Raw genomic sequence first — 14,087 nt, forward strand, 5'->3', positions numbered from 1 at the left:
ATAAACTATGAATTCACTAAATAGGGTCAAACTTATTTTTGTTGATTTAATAGATTTGATTTGAGAATGATGGTCTAATGATTTGAGAGAAAGAGTTGAGAGACAGATGGAGAGAGAGAGATAATACAAGTGATAGAAAGACTCCTAGATAATATTCTTGAGGACAATGTGTATTATAGTCCTTACCATGTTTTCCTTTGATCTACCAAAAGGATGGTGGCATCATGCAAATGGCATGGCTCTTTCTACCACTTGTATTATCTCTCTCTCTCCATCTATCTATCCATTCTTTCTCTCAGATAATCTGACCAACATTCCCAAATCAAATCTTGACCCTATTTAGTGGATTCACAACATAAACTTCAAATGCTTCTCCTATCAAATATGTAGATTTCACAATAGCTAAGAAACATAATTGTAGGCATCATGGTCACATTTTTTTGGAAACGTAATTGGGTTGTGTACCCAAGCAATGCAAAGCAACTTCCACACCTTCGATTCCAAGTCGAATTCATCTGTAAGAATGATCGCTTGCCAACAGTTGCTGAATACATCTGTAGCTCATGAATACAAGGTCCTCCAACAAATGTATTCAACAACTGTTGGTAGGCGATCATTCCTAGCTCATGAATACAAGGTCCTCCAACAAATCTATTTAACAGATATTGGCAAGGGATCATTCCTAGCTGCTTTTGTTTTATAAGGTTTGTCTCAATCCCAATAGGTTGTAGTTTCATTTTCTAGATGCACTTCGTCACTTGGGTATACAACTCAATTACATTGATTCCAAAAAAATGTGACCATGATGCTTACAATTATATTTCTTAGTTGTTGTGTCCTAAGATCCCTTATGACCCTTTACGACCATTTACGATCCCTAAGAATAAATCTTAGAGCTCTTAAAATGTCGTAAAGGGTCATAAGAGATTCCTAGGAGGGGCCATGATGAGCTTCCACCTTCACGTGGTTGGCCCTATTAAGTAGAGAATGCTATAGTTTTCACAAAACAAAGAGAAGCTCAATAATTTAAGGTCTTAGTCCATAGACAAATTAAATTAGACTTATTATCCAAAACACATAAAAAACATGCACATAAACATGGTAGGCACTAAATAGAGATAGTTGGAAGAGAATTAAAAAAAAGATTAAGGATTATGTTATTTTAAGAAATATTTAAATAACAATTATAAATTGAGTTAAATCAATAAGTATTCGTTTCTACCTTTTCCAATATAAATTTAAATATTGAATGGTCTCTCCTTTATATCTTAATCCTTCAATACTCATAACTATTTATTGCATTCATTTTGATCATTCACTAAACTTAATTAAATTATAATTATATTACATGTTATTTTAATTTTTTTATATTTTTACTTTTGATTTTTATTATTGAATGTCATGTCAAAAAGGAGACATTATAGTGAGATGCATTACAATATAGCAAAATAACAAGAACATTATTGAAACAAATTGATACAACATTCAGATTATAAAATCAGACTGCTGCAACAACACAAATTAACCTAACAGAAAGCATAGAATACCATTCCCACAATGACCGAACATTTACCCATTGAACTACACCTCTTCTAAATAATGTAAGATGTTGATAACACGTTGATACTGCCATCACACATGTCAAATTAGACTAATACACACTAAAAGCCACCCCAATCAATTGTAGCTAACATTTGGATGCACACTTATAATTGATGTCAATCAGAATACTGAAGGTCTAGAATAAGGCATAGTGGCTGTTGATACAGCAGGTACAAACTCATAGAAAGCTCACCAGATTCACCAAAGTCTACATAACTAAGACTTAGCATCAAAGGTTCTCCCTAGGCACCTCGAAACCACCAAATATTGGCCCCAAAATAGGAGCCCTTCATCTTCAAGCTCTTACATACTTGCTCCACTTGGTACAGCACCCCATAAAGGTCATCTATTCACTTTCAACTTGGACAGCCTACAATATGGTCTTTGTATACAATTCATTTTTTGTCGTTTCATTATATGGTTTGAACAAGTGTGGAAAAAAATCAAATTTTTATTATGAATTTTCTGTTCACCAATCTATGTTAAACTAATCAGCAAGGTCACTTTCCTAATACTTTATGAACTGGATGCTATTCGCAAGGTCAGTTTCCTAATACTCACTATAGTACTTGCTATTCAATTGAGATAGACACGGCTCATTAGTTTGTATTCTCTTTGGATTTTGTTAAAGAAGACAGCTGAATGCTATATGATGAACTAAAAGTTCTGTGGTGTCAACAGGCTTGTGCATCTCTTGAGCCAAATTACCAGCCCTAGTGACATTTGTTGTTGTTCAAAAGTGGCACCATACTAGACTATTTGCAAACAATCATGCAGATAGGCATTCTATAGATAGACTTGGGAACATCTTGCCAAGTCTTTAGTACATAATAAAGCAACTAAATTTCATAAATTGTTTTTTTGATAGTCGATTTGTTTAAATATTGCCCATCAAAAATTACTTAGTACATCTCATCTTTTTTATGCACAGGAGCTTGCAGTTCTGAAGAATCTGATAGCGAAGAATTTGAAGAAGATATTGAAGCAAAGGTATATTTGGTGTTCTTTTTAAAGTGAAAATGTGATTGGAAATTTTGTATATTGTCATATTTCACTTGCAAAAAGGTCAAATTGTAAATAGAGGTGAAGTTGTATGGATTTAAGTTTCTTCTTCATTGTTTATAATGCTCTCGATTCCTCCTTTGTAGCTGTAAAAATACTTGTTTATTTTCACCTTTCTAGATACCCTTTACCAGGTTCTTCAAGATTCCAACATATCTTGGGCTGACCCCACTCCGGCATGTCCTAACTCCTACTTGGTTCAGAGACCTAACTCCTTTTTATATGTGTCTTCCTCTTACTACTCCATCTGTAGGTTGCAAACAAATCATCCTTCTTCCACCAACGAGTCATTCCATTCAAGAAAGACCATGTCTGACGATATCAATGCACAAAAAAATAGGGAGGCAATTGCTAGACTGCGGTCTAACTTAAAAAGAAAAGGTGATGGAAAATTTTATTGTCCTTGCAAAATGTGTAAGGGCTTAAAGACTTGAAGATATCTAATCACAACAGCTGAGCAACATTGTAGGCAACATGGTCACATTGAAGGGGGAAACGAGTATCGCCCATTGGTATGTATTTTAATAGTTTATAAATTACATGAGACATGATTTGATGATGACATCATGGTCATGGTTAATATAAGGTCATCATTTTCATATAGGTCAACATCCCTGAGTTTCATGTTATGGACCATGACAATTCGAAGAATGCGGTTTTCCAAACGAGGGAACATGGAGGTGTGAATATTGAAGTAGAAGGTAATGATACCATGGAAGAAGATCAGGACGATGAAGATCACGATGATCAAAATGATCACGATGATCAAGATGATAATGATGATGATGATGATGGTGATGATGATGCAAAGTTTGATGTACCTTTACTTGAGAAGGTAGAGTAGCCCCTATATGAAGGCTCCAAAACAACTCTTCTTGTCGTTGTATTGCTGTTGGTGAACTTGAAGGTAATGAATGGTTTATCCAATGTAGCAATGACACATATGTTAAGGTATGCCATCTTCTTTCATTATTTTACTTGTAGTTCCCTTACAATTAACATTGGGTTCGTGTAACAATTAATATTCTTTAAATTAAGAAATTATATTTTTGGTCATAGGTTGATAGGTGAGTGTTTGTTACCACCATCAAACATTCTACCTCGCTCATACCGAGAATTATCTGCCATCATGAAAGATATTGGAATGGAGTATCAAACAATAGATGCATGTCTGAACGATCATATTATATATTATAAACAACATGAATTTGCAACACAATGCCCTACTTGTCATATCAGTAGATATCAATCAGATCGATTAACAAAAAAGGTGCCTCGCAAGGTTCTTCGGCATATTCCCATTATTCCACATCTACAACGATTATTCAAGTGCAATAGCTTGGCACAATTTATGGATTACCATGCACGCAATAGAAGTCAAGATGACATTATGTGAATGCCTACAGATGATTCGGCATTTAAGGAAATAGAGGAAAACTGGCCACACTTTAAAGAAGAACCTCGTAATCTTAAGCTTTCATTGGCAGCAGACGATGTCAATCCTTATGGAGAGATGAGATCTACTTACTCAGTGTGGCCTGTTTTTGTTATCAACAATAACATACCTCCTTGGTTGTCCATAAAGAGAGAGCACATAATGTTGACACTGATTGTTTCAGGTATTTTTTGATTTAGTGGTCATCTAAATTAATTTATTATTACTAATCCATTAAATGGTCAAAATAATTATGTAATGTTTTTGCTCATTCAACTAGGTAAGTACCAAGTCAAAGATATCAACGTATATATTGAACCCCTTATCGACGATTTGGTGGTGTTATGGAATGGGGTTACTATGTATGACATTTGTAGACCAATAGGACAAAGACAATTTCAATTTCATGCAATGCTTGTATGGACAATACACGATGCCCCTGGGCTAACACATTTTTGTGGTATGTTCTCTTCTTGACACCTCTTTTTTGGTATATCAAAGTTAACACATTTAATCCAATTATACATGATCTTGTAGGTCTTCAGACAAAGGGTAAATTTGAATGTCCAGTTTGTGGTCCAAAGACGAAATCTCATCATTCAAAAAGTTTAAGAAAGCAGGTGTTTGATGAGAATAGACACTTTTTGCACAGAAATCATAAGTACCAAATTACCGAAAAACATCTTTTCAATGGTCTAGAAGAGACTACATCAAAGCCATAGAGAATGACACCTCACCTATGGAAGTTGGCATACAATAAAATAAATCGTCGAGGTCATGTCATTCCATTTGATGCTTTTTGTTTCAAATTTATATTTTGATATTGTGTTTTGTTTACTGATGATGTGATTGATGGTTGTGAAGGTTGTCAAGACATCAATGTCCAACTTCCAAAAGGACTAAAAATTTATCCTACACAATTTACTAGGTTGCTGTACTATGAGAAACTCCCAATTGTGCATTTGTTTGATCCTATGCATATTGGAAAGAATGTAGCAGAGACATTATGGAAAATCTTGGATGGAAGGCGTGACAAAGATCAAATTGTCAAAACTTGTAGTGACATTGAAGAATCCAACCATGCAATAAAAAATGGTATTCGACCAAATAACAATGGAGACCGGATTGATACAAGTGCCCTTAGTTGGTTATTGTCAGAGCAGCAGAGCAATGCTGTAAAAGAAGTCATAAAAAAAATACAATTTCCCACAGGATTTGCTGCGAACATAAACAATGTGATATCAAATAAAAGTGAATTTGGGCCAGGGTTGAAAACACACGATTGGCATATATTTATTAAGGTAATTCATGTTATTTTGTATTCACTATATATATATATATACTACATGTAGTTTCAATTGCATTCTTTTATAAAATATTGACAAGATCATTTTACAAATATTGCAGTATGTTCTACCTCTATCTCTCCCACACCACTTTGCCAACAATGTCAAACAGGTTATATATGATCTTGGAAAATACATGAGGTGGTTGTCATCTAAAGAAATCAATAAAGAAGATATAAAATATTGGAAGAGAAAAATTCCTCTTCTGATGTGTGAAATGCAAAAGTGTCTGCCTCCAAGTTTTTTTAATGCACAAGAACACTACCTCATACATCAAGTTGAGGAGATTGAATTATGTGGACCTGTACCAACCAGGTCAATGTGGATGGTTGAGAGGCACTTGAAATTTTTGAAAGGCTTGGTTCAAAAGAGAGCACATCCCGAGGGTTCTATGGTGGAGGGATATATGGTATACCAGACCATGGTGTACATTACTGAATATCTTCCTAAGTTTTCAACAAACATCCATGTAGATCGTATTTGGGATCCCAACTCAATTAAAAAATTTGAAGGGGAGTACTTGATAGACAAAGGTAGATCGAGGAAAGTGAGAGGTAAATCTAAGATTTTATTGTAGTTAATTAATTCATATAAATCTTCAATATAAGTTATTTTTAATTGGCATATTTATTTGAAACAGGTGGTCGAGAGTGGGATGCAATACATTCGTATATTGTGAACAATCTTGATTGGATGACAGAATGGATTGAACGATGTCAACAAAATGGTTGCTCATTAACATGGGAAGGTTTTGCTTCATTGGTTACAGAAGCTCATCGTAATGGAGATTCCAATGTTATGCCGATGGTAGTTGATCTAGTAAATGGTTTAAGAGGTGGAGAGGTACGTAGAAATTTATTAATGATCATAACTCGACGTATGTTTTGTATCAACTCACGATGCAAATAATTTACATAGACTTCAAAAATTGCAGGTCAAGCACCACAAAGCTATGTACTATCATGGTCACAAATTCCGCATAAAAAGGTTGGATGACACAAAGAAAACTTGTGATTCTGGGATAACTGCAGTTTTCAAGGTCAACAATATATCATCTAGAAGTGACATACATCCTCAACAATCTCAAAATCAATACTATGGCATCTTGGATGATATAATTGAGTGTGAATTTAACACCTTCAAAGTAGTTCTATTTGTCATCAAATGGTATAGGTTACGACTAAATCAAAATGATCCAGATAGAACGGTTATTCAACATGATAATGGATTTACAATGATCAATACAAGGTTGTTTGAGCCAGTTGGAGATGAGCCCTATGTTCTTCCAAGCCAATGTGAGAAAGTGTTTTACTCAGAGGTTCCAAATAAACAGGGTTGGTCATTTGTTGTTAGACATGATCCAAAAGGAAGGCCGATAAAGTATAATGTTATGGAAGAAGAAGATATTGAAGATGATGAAGAAGCAGATGATGAAGATCAAGATGATGGTGATGACAATGATGGTGATGGTAATGGTGATGATGATGATGATGATGGTGATGATGATGATGATGGCGATGGTGATGATGGCGATGATGATGATGATGATGATGATGATGATGATGATGATGATGATGATGATGATGATGATGATGATGATGAAGATAATCAATGACTACAAACATCGTCACCCCTTCTGTTGACGATCTTGCATTCCATATATAAGGTAAATTTGTTCATGTTTACAATGTTGCATATTGTTCATGTTGTCTTCTAAGTTATTTGTAGCATACACGTATCATGTAATTTTTAGTGAACTTAAGATAAATTATTAACATATGTAGGAAATTTGATTATATATTTATTGTGTTCATTTCTAATGATTACAACATATGTTATTTATAGTTAGCAATGTTTATGTTGTGTCTGATTATGACCCTTTTTGCAAACAGTCAATTGACTACAGGTACATCGTCACCCCTTCTGTTGACATGTTTGAGATGTTGCCTATTGTTCATGTTGTCTTCTAAGTTATTTGTAGCAAATGCGTATCATGTAATTTTTAGCTAACTTAAGGTAAATGATTAACATATTTAGGAAATTTGATTACATATTTATTGTGTTCATTTCTAATGATTACAACATAGGTTATTTATAATTACCAATGTTTATATTGTGTCTGATTGTCACCCTTTTTGCAAACAGTCAATTGACTACAGGAGATTTGACCCGTTTGGCGTGGATTATGCATAGTGACATGGATCAGCAGGTATAAGTCAATAAATAGACATAATTTTCTTATATTCTTCTTGTTTATCATTGAGCACGTATGTTATAAATAGACATTATATAATCATATAATGTATATATAGACAAAGAAGGTCCGTATAGAAATATAATTGTATAATCACTTTCAACTTACTACATGTTATATATGTCACTTTCACTTTCCATTTGATGGATTGTAGGACCCACCAAATAGGTACTTGTCAAATCTATCTACATCGAATGAGGGAAATGAGGAAATGGTAGATGAAAGCTCTACATGTAGTACGGCTAAAAGAGGAAGGTCAACTAGAGGTCAAAAGAATAGAAAAAAATGTGATAAACGCATGCAATTTTTCCTTGCTAATGGGGGGTCATGTTCTTATGATGATGAGACCAAAGGCGACATCAAGGTGCCCTTTCGCTACTCACACATTGAAAAAGAATGGATGCCCAATGAGCTACCTCCAATTAACACAGATTTTTGTGTTAATGAGAGGATATATTGCATTGATCCATCCTCATTACATGGTTTGGGCCTATTTTCCATGGATGGGATAAAGGTATGTTACAAAAAAGTTGTAGATTTGTTCAAGTATGTCAGTCCATGTTACAATTACAATGATTGGATGCAGATTGTTTGATATAAAAAAAGTATGCGTAGGTATGGGGTATCAGCTAATTATATACAACAGAAAGAAAATGATCAAAGTAAAAGATTTTCTATGTACATTGATGGGAGACCAAAAGCAATAGGTAATATTGCAGGTTTTATAAATAGTACGCGACCTTCTTCAACTAGTAAGCAACCCAATTGCATATTTGAGGCGCGTGAGGGGAATGAAGTTTTTGATTGTGCAATAAAATCAATAAGTGCAGGGGAAGAACTGCTAATTGATTACCATTTAAATCGCATAGATACAAAAAAAGTTACTATCATGAGGGCTATAAGTACTATTTACCATTTTGTTAATAAGTTTTTTTTTTGCTGTCTATTGCTTTCAGTTAGCTAAATTTTTTATGTTTAATCTTTGTGACAGGATGATATGGATCCGATAGATGATAGAGGTCACTAGGATGCTACTCCCGCCCTTTCTTCAGCGAGGGTAAACCTTTTTGAAATTGCACAAATTAGATAGTTGAAAAAATTTATATTATTACGTTATTTTATTTACGGTTTTTGAGTTTTTATGATAGTTTTACTAATATTCCTCTCACAATTTGATGTTTAGGATAAGGGTAAAGCAGCAGCAGTAAGCACCGAGCCACTAGCTATGCATTCTGATGAGGATATTGCTGATACTCCCAATTTCATAAAAATGTTGAAGAAAAAAATTAGGCAAATTAATTTAGAAGCAATGAGAATTTTGGATGAGGCAAATATGGAACCCGGGGAGATGAGGAAGAGGCTATCAGATTTGAAAGCGCAAGCTCAGCGTTATGAAGTAAGCTCCAATGAATATTTAGTTATAACAAAAGTTCAATAAAGATTTATATTTTATAATCTTTTATGTTGTGAAGTAAAATATGTAATATGTGCAAAAATAATTTATTGATGCACTTTTTTTAAAGAGTTGTAAGAAACTTTAACTACTAAATTCTTGTTATACAGGAATTTTTGGGAATTGATCCAGAACCTGGTCAAGGACAACGCGGTGAGGGCGGTAGTAGCAGAGCTCCGACTGCCACTGGTAAAATAATCTTTTAGTTGACAAGTTAGAAGGAATTTTTTATTTCAAACATTCAAAACTTCTTAACTCTTACTTTTATTATTTCAGAATGTCTTTGCTAACAATGTATTGTTCAAGTCATCTAGTGCAGGAGACTCCTACGAGGTTGACATACGCCCGTATGAGATTGCCGACTACAATGTCGGTAACAAGGGGACATCTAGCTGGTAAATCCTTGTTTTGCTATATTTGATTTTGTGTTAATTATGAGTTGATAATATGTACTTTAATCTTGGGATGCATCACATAGTGTATTGTTTTTTTTGTGGTAGGAGATGCACCGTCTGGTATGCTGCCAAATGCAGATCATAGTACATCTATTGGTGATAATTCACCGTTATTTCCTGGAGCTACCCGTGTTTCTAGCACAAGATCTATGGAGACATCGTTGTTGATTGACGATAATGAATTAATGCTTTTGAAATGTCCTAAGCTTCCAGGTACTTTAAATAATTATTTTTTATATTGTAATAAGGATTTTCTTGCAAGATGTAAACATGATAGGAAGTGGTGAATGCAAGGGCTTTTGATGTGGAGTGATGCCTCATGACCTTCTTTAGTGTGTCGTATTGTGCAAGTTGTTTAATTATTCTGGAATTCCTTTTTATTAGGGGTTTGGTAGGATCATCTGAATTATCAATGACCTTTTGTCTATACTAGTAATTCTCTAGTTTAGTAATTTGGTACATTGCAATTTCATGCTTTCAGTAGAAGATACTAACCAATTTTTCTACAGAGAACCAAAAGTGGGAGTCTTCTTTCATATGATTCATTTTAATGGTTTTTACTATTAATTATCCCATGACATTTTTTTGCAAGAAACGATACATTTTATAGGAGGCTTTATGACCTCACGCTGTGAAGATTCGGGCCCACCATACATACTAGGTTGTTGTACATCATAACTGAACTAATTTTATCCCACTATTTTTTTTCATATCATTAATTGGTGCAACATTTTTCCTTTCGTTTGAGTCTTTTCTTATACTAGCTATATCTAACAATTTTGTGTTTTTTCTTAAAAGGTGGAACTACCAATCTCAAGAATTAAAAGATGAGCTCATCAAAGATATAGAGCATGAGTTTGGAAGAAATATTTTTTATCGTAAGAAATTGTTACAAAAAGCTGCCAGACATCTTAAGGTTGTGAGGGACACATATAGAAAGAGCCTCGTCCACAACCCGAAGTACGAGCGTCCTCCCTTTGTTTCAGTGAGGGACTGGAATGAGTTCATTTTGGATGCAAAGGAGAAAGGACAACGTCCAAAAGAAAGTACACCAACAAATCCAAAAAGGTATGCAATAGTATTAACTACTAGTACATTAATGAGAAAATTTAGGGTTCAACTTCAGTATCAACAATTTCAACTAGCTCAATTTAATCTATCTATTGATGAAAGGTATGCAATTCATATGCTGACACAATTCCTTATAAATCTCAATCTCAATCTGGGCATAAATCCTACATAAGATATATTGACAAAATGAAGCCCTTTATTCATATTTAGTGACAAATTTTAGAGCCTATGTCTCCTATGAGTTCTTTTCTCAAATTTTATCTTCGCTGAACTCAAACTCGAATTCAACTAAGAAATTCCTACTCAAAGTTATGACAACCGAATCTTGTGATATGATGTACCATGTTAGATTTTGAGTCATAAAAATAGGCAACGCCTTGTCCACTATACTTGTTGACTTTCCCTTTCTTTTACAATAATTGCTCGCTATCTTGAGTTTCCTATCCCCTATTTTCTTTTGGGTCATGTGTGCATCAAATCTGCACTTAATCTGCATGTAAATCCTGATGAAATCCATCATTGAGGATATCAAATCCCATATTCTGTAGTATTCTGTTAACTATGATAACAGTATATAATGTTGTCATTAGTGATTTTTATTTTATACTGTCATCAATTCCATTTTGTGCTTTGTTGCATATCAAAAAAAAAGTGCATATACACTATACATCAGATTTAAGTGTGAAGCATCACAAAATCTAATCTCTATCTTCAGATAACAATGTAGTATGAGAATCCTAAAGAATTTAAAGTTGAGCATTTCCACTACATCTAAAATCCATTCTTCTTTTTTAGTATTTTATGTTGCTGCTGAAGCTTTGATCACATGGATTATGTGTCTATACCCAACCAATAGATTATCCTTTTTAGGGAATCCCTGCTTTTTCTCCTGTGGAAACTCTAAAGATGGAAACTCATTAAGAGATTTTTCCTAATATCACCCGGCTTCCAATCTTTCTCTTCCTTTCCTTAGCTCTTTGCAAGCTCACAAAAGGCGTATCAGCTTTGGTAACATGTTAATTATTTGTGTGTAGACTAATTCAAACACATATATCAGTGAAGTAAAGAGAAAAAGTACCAAGCCTAACACATCTACTTTGGGGGAGCACTCTTAAAATACAACATAATGTACAACAAAATTCACAGTGTGTACAAATGACTTTTCATGTGATTTGAACCTTCACCTGCACCTCTTGTTCCTTCACATTCTCATCCTTTTGAATTCAATATTTCTCGCTATGCTATTTTGTCAAAATCCCTAAAATAGGAGTTATTTCTCCAACATACTACCACGCATAATCCTCAATTTTTCTAATTAAATTTTGTTATTGTAAATATGAAAGGTATGTAATTCATATGCTGACACAATTGGTTATAAATCTCAAACTCAATCTGGGCATAAATCCTACATAAGATATATTGACAAATGAAGATATATTGACAAATGAAGATATATTGACAAATGAAGCTTCTAATATGTTCTCTCTGTGACCAAAGGCACTCACCCTTATAAAACCTTCACCTTCAATTTAATCTATCTATTGATGAAAGGTATGTAATTCATATGCTGACACAATTGCTTATAAATCTCAATATCAATCTGGGCATAAATCCTACATAAGATATATTGACAAATGAAGCTTCTAATATGTTCTCTCTGTGACCAAAGGCACTCACCCTTATAAAACCTTCACCTGCGGGTCCAAACCCACTTCTTGGAGTTGTAACTATATGTTCTTTCTCAAGGATCTCAGTAAAAATATCCCATGAATTTTGACCAGGAAATCGAACCCATAAATATGGTGCATTTTTCCCTCCAAAGACATCAAACCCAAGTGAAGTAAATGTTTCCACAATGATTCTAGTATTCTCTTTATATCATCTAACATATTTCAAACTTTTCATAGGTTGCAGGACACATCAAAGGCAACAAAGGCGAGGTTGGAAAAGGTTGGGCAGCACAAACTTGGCTTTGGGGGATGTTCGAAAATCAAAGCACACGTTGTAAGTAGAAATAAATGAATTGCAAAGAAAAATTATTTATAAAATGCAAATAATTTTGTTAATTAATAAAAAAATGGAGGGTGTTGATTTTAATCTGGAGGCCACAGAAGAACACAAAAAAATTGCCTTCAAGCGAGGCTATGCAGCGGTGGCTGAATGCCTATGACAAGCTTCCATTGCCCCAATCGAATAGTCTCCTACATCATGTGCATAGGTAAATATGCCAAAAAATATATTAGAAATTGAATACTTGAGCAACAATTTATTTGATAATAATGTGCATGACATTGCAATGCAGCCTATTAATCCTAACATAGATCATACACAGCATCATGAAGCCCCTGATGTGCATCGTACCATCGATGGAGGTGCTCATTTGTTATTTAAAACTAATTATGTAATTATTAATACAATTTAACATCTTTAATTTAACTTGGTGTAACCTTTTTGTGTCGAGGATATAGAATCATGTCGTGTTGAACGAGTGCCAAAGGATGTTCAGACTGATCAGCAGGTAGATCATGTGGCACATTCAGGTAAAGAAAATCTATGTTTTGTTCTTTTAAATTAATTTTTTGATTTATAGTTCTTTTATTTAAATAAAAACTTGTAATTCACTAATATAAAATGGTGGGAATTTAACCTCGTGAAGTACTTGTTATTGTAGCAGACCCCCCTTTGGTGTAGCGGCCTCATGGTGTTCCTGAATGGATGAGGAGGAGACATGTGTTAGAACCAGTAGAGGAGGGAGATCTTGTCGAGGACATTGATATTCCTCTTAGAAATTTTATGAAAAAAAGAAATGGCAAGAAAGCAAAAAAGACATGATTATTCATGAATGACTTACTCTTGAATATTGTTAATGAATATTGTGTTAATGAATTATTCATGAATGACTTACTCTTGAATGTTGCATGTTAATGAATTTTGTGTTAATGAATTATTTGTGAATGTTGTGTGTTTATGAATTTTATGTGTTAATGAATGTTATCATGTGATTATAATGATTGAATGTTATATTTCAAAAATGGATGAATTGAATGTTATTAAATGTTAATGGGGATGACGAGGACATTGATATTCCTCTTAGAAATTTTATGAAAAAAAGAAACAAGAAAGAAAAAAAGATATGATTATTCATGAATGACTTACTCTTGAATATTGTTAATGAATATTGTGTTAATGAATTATTCATGAATGACTTACTCTTGAATGTTGCGTGTTAATGAATTATTCATGAATGTTGTGTGTTTATGAATTTTATGTGTTAATGAATGTTATCATGTGATTATAATGATTGAATGTTCTATTTCAAAAATGGATGAATTGAATGTTATTAAATGTTAATGAGGAATTTAGAGTGATGTTGGGGGGGGGAGGGGCCAAATGAGCTTCCATCTTCACG

Source organism: Cupressus sempervirens, chromosome 8, assembly GCF_028749045.1.
Source record: "Cupressus sempervirens isolate cs-2001-9-10 chromosome 8, ASM2874904v1, whole genome shotgun sequence".
Taxonomy (NCBI): domain Eukaryota; kingdom Viridiplantae; phylum Streptophyta; class Pinopsida; order Cupressales; family Cupressaceae; genus Cupressus; species Cupressus sempervirens.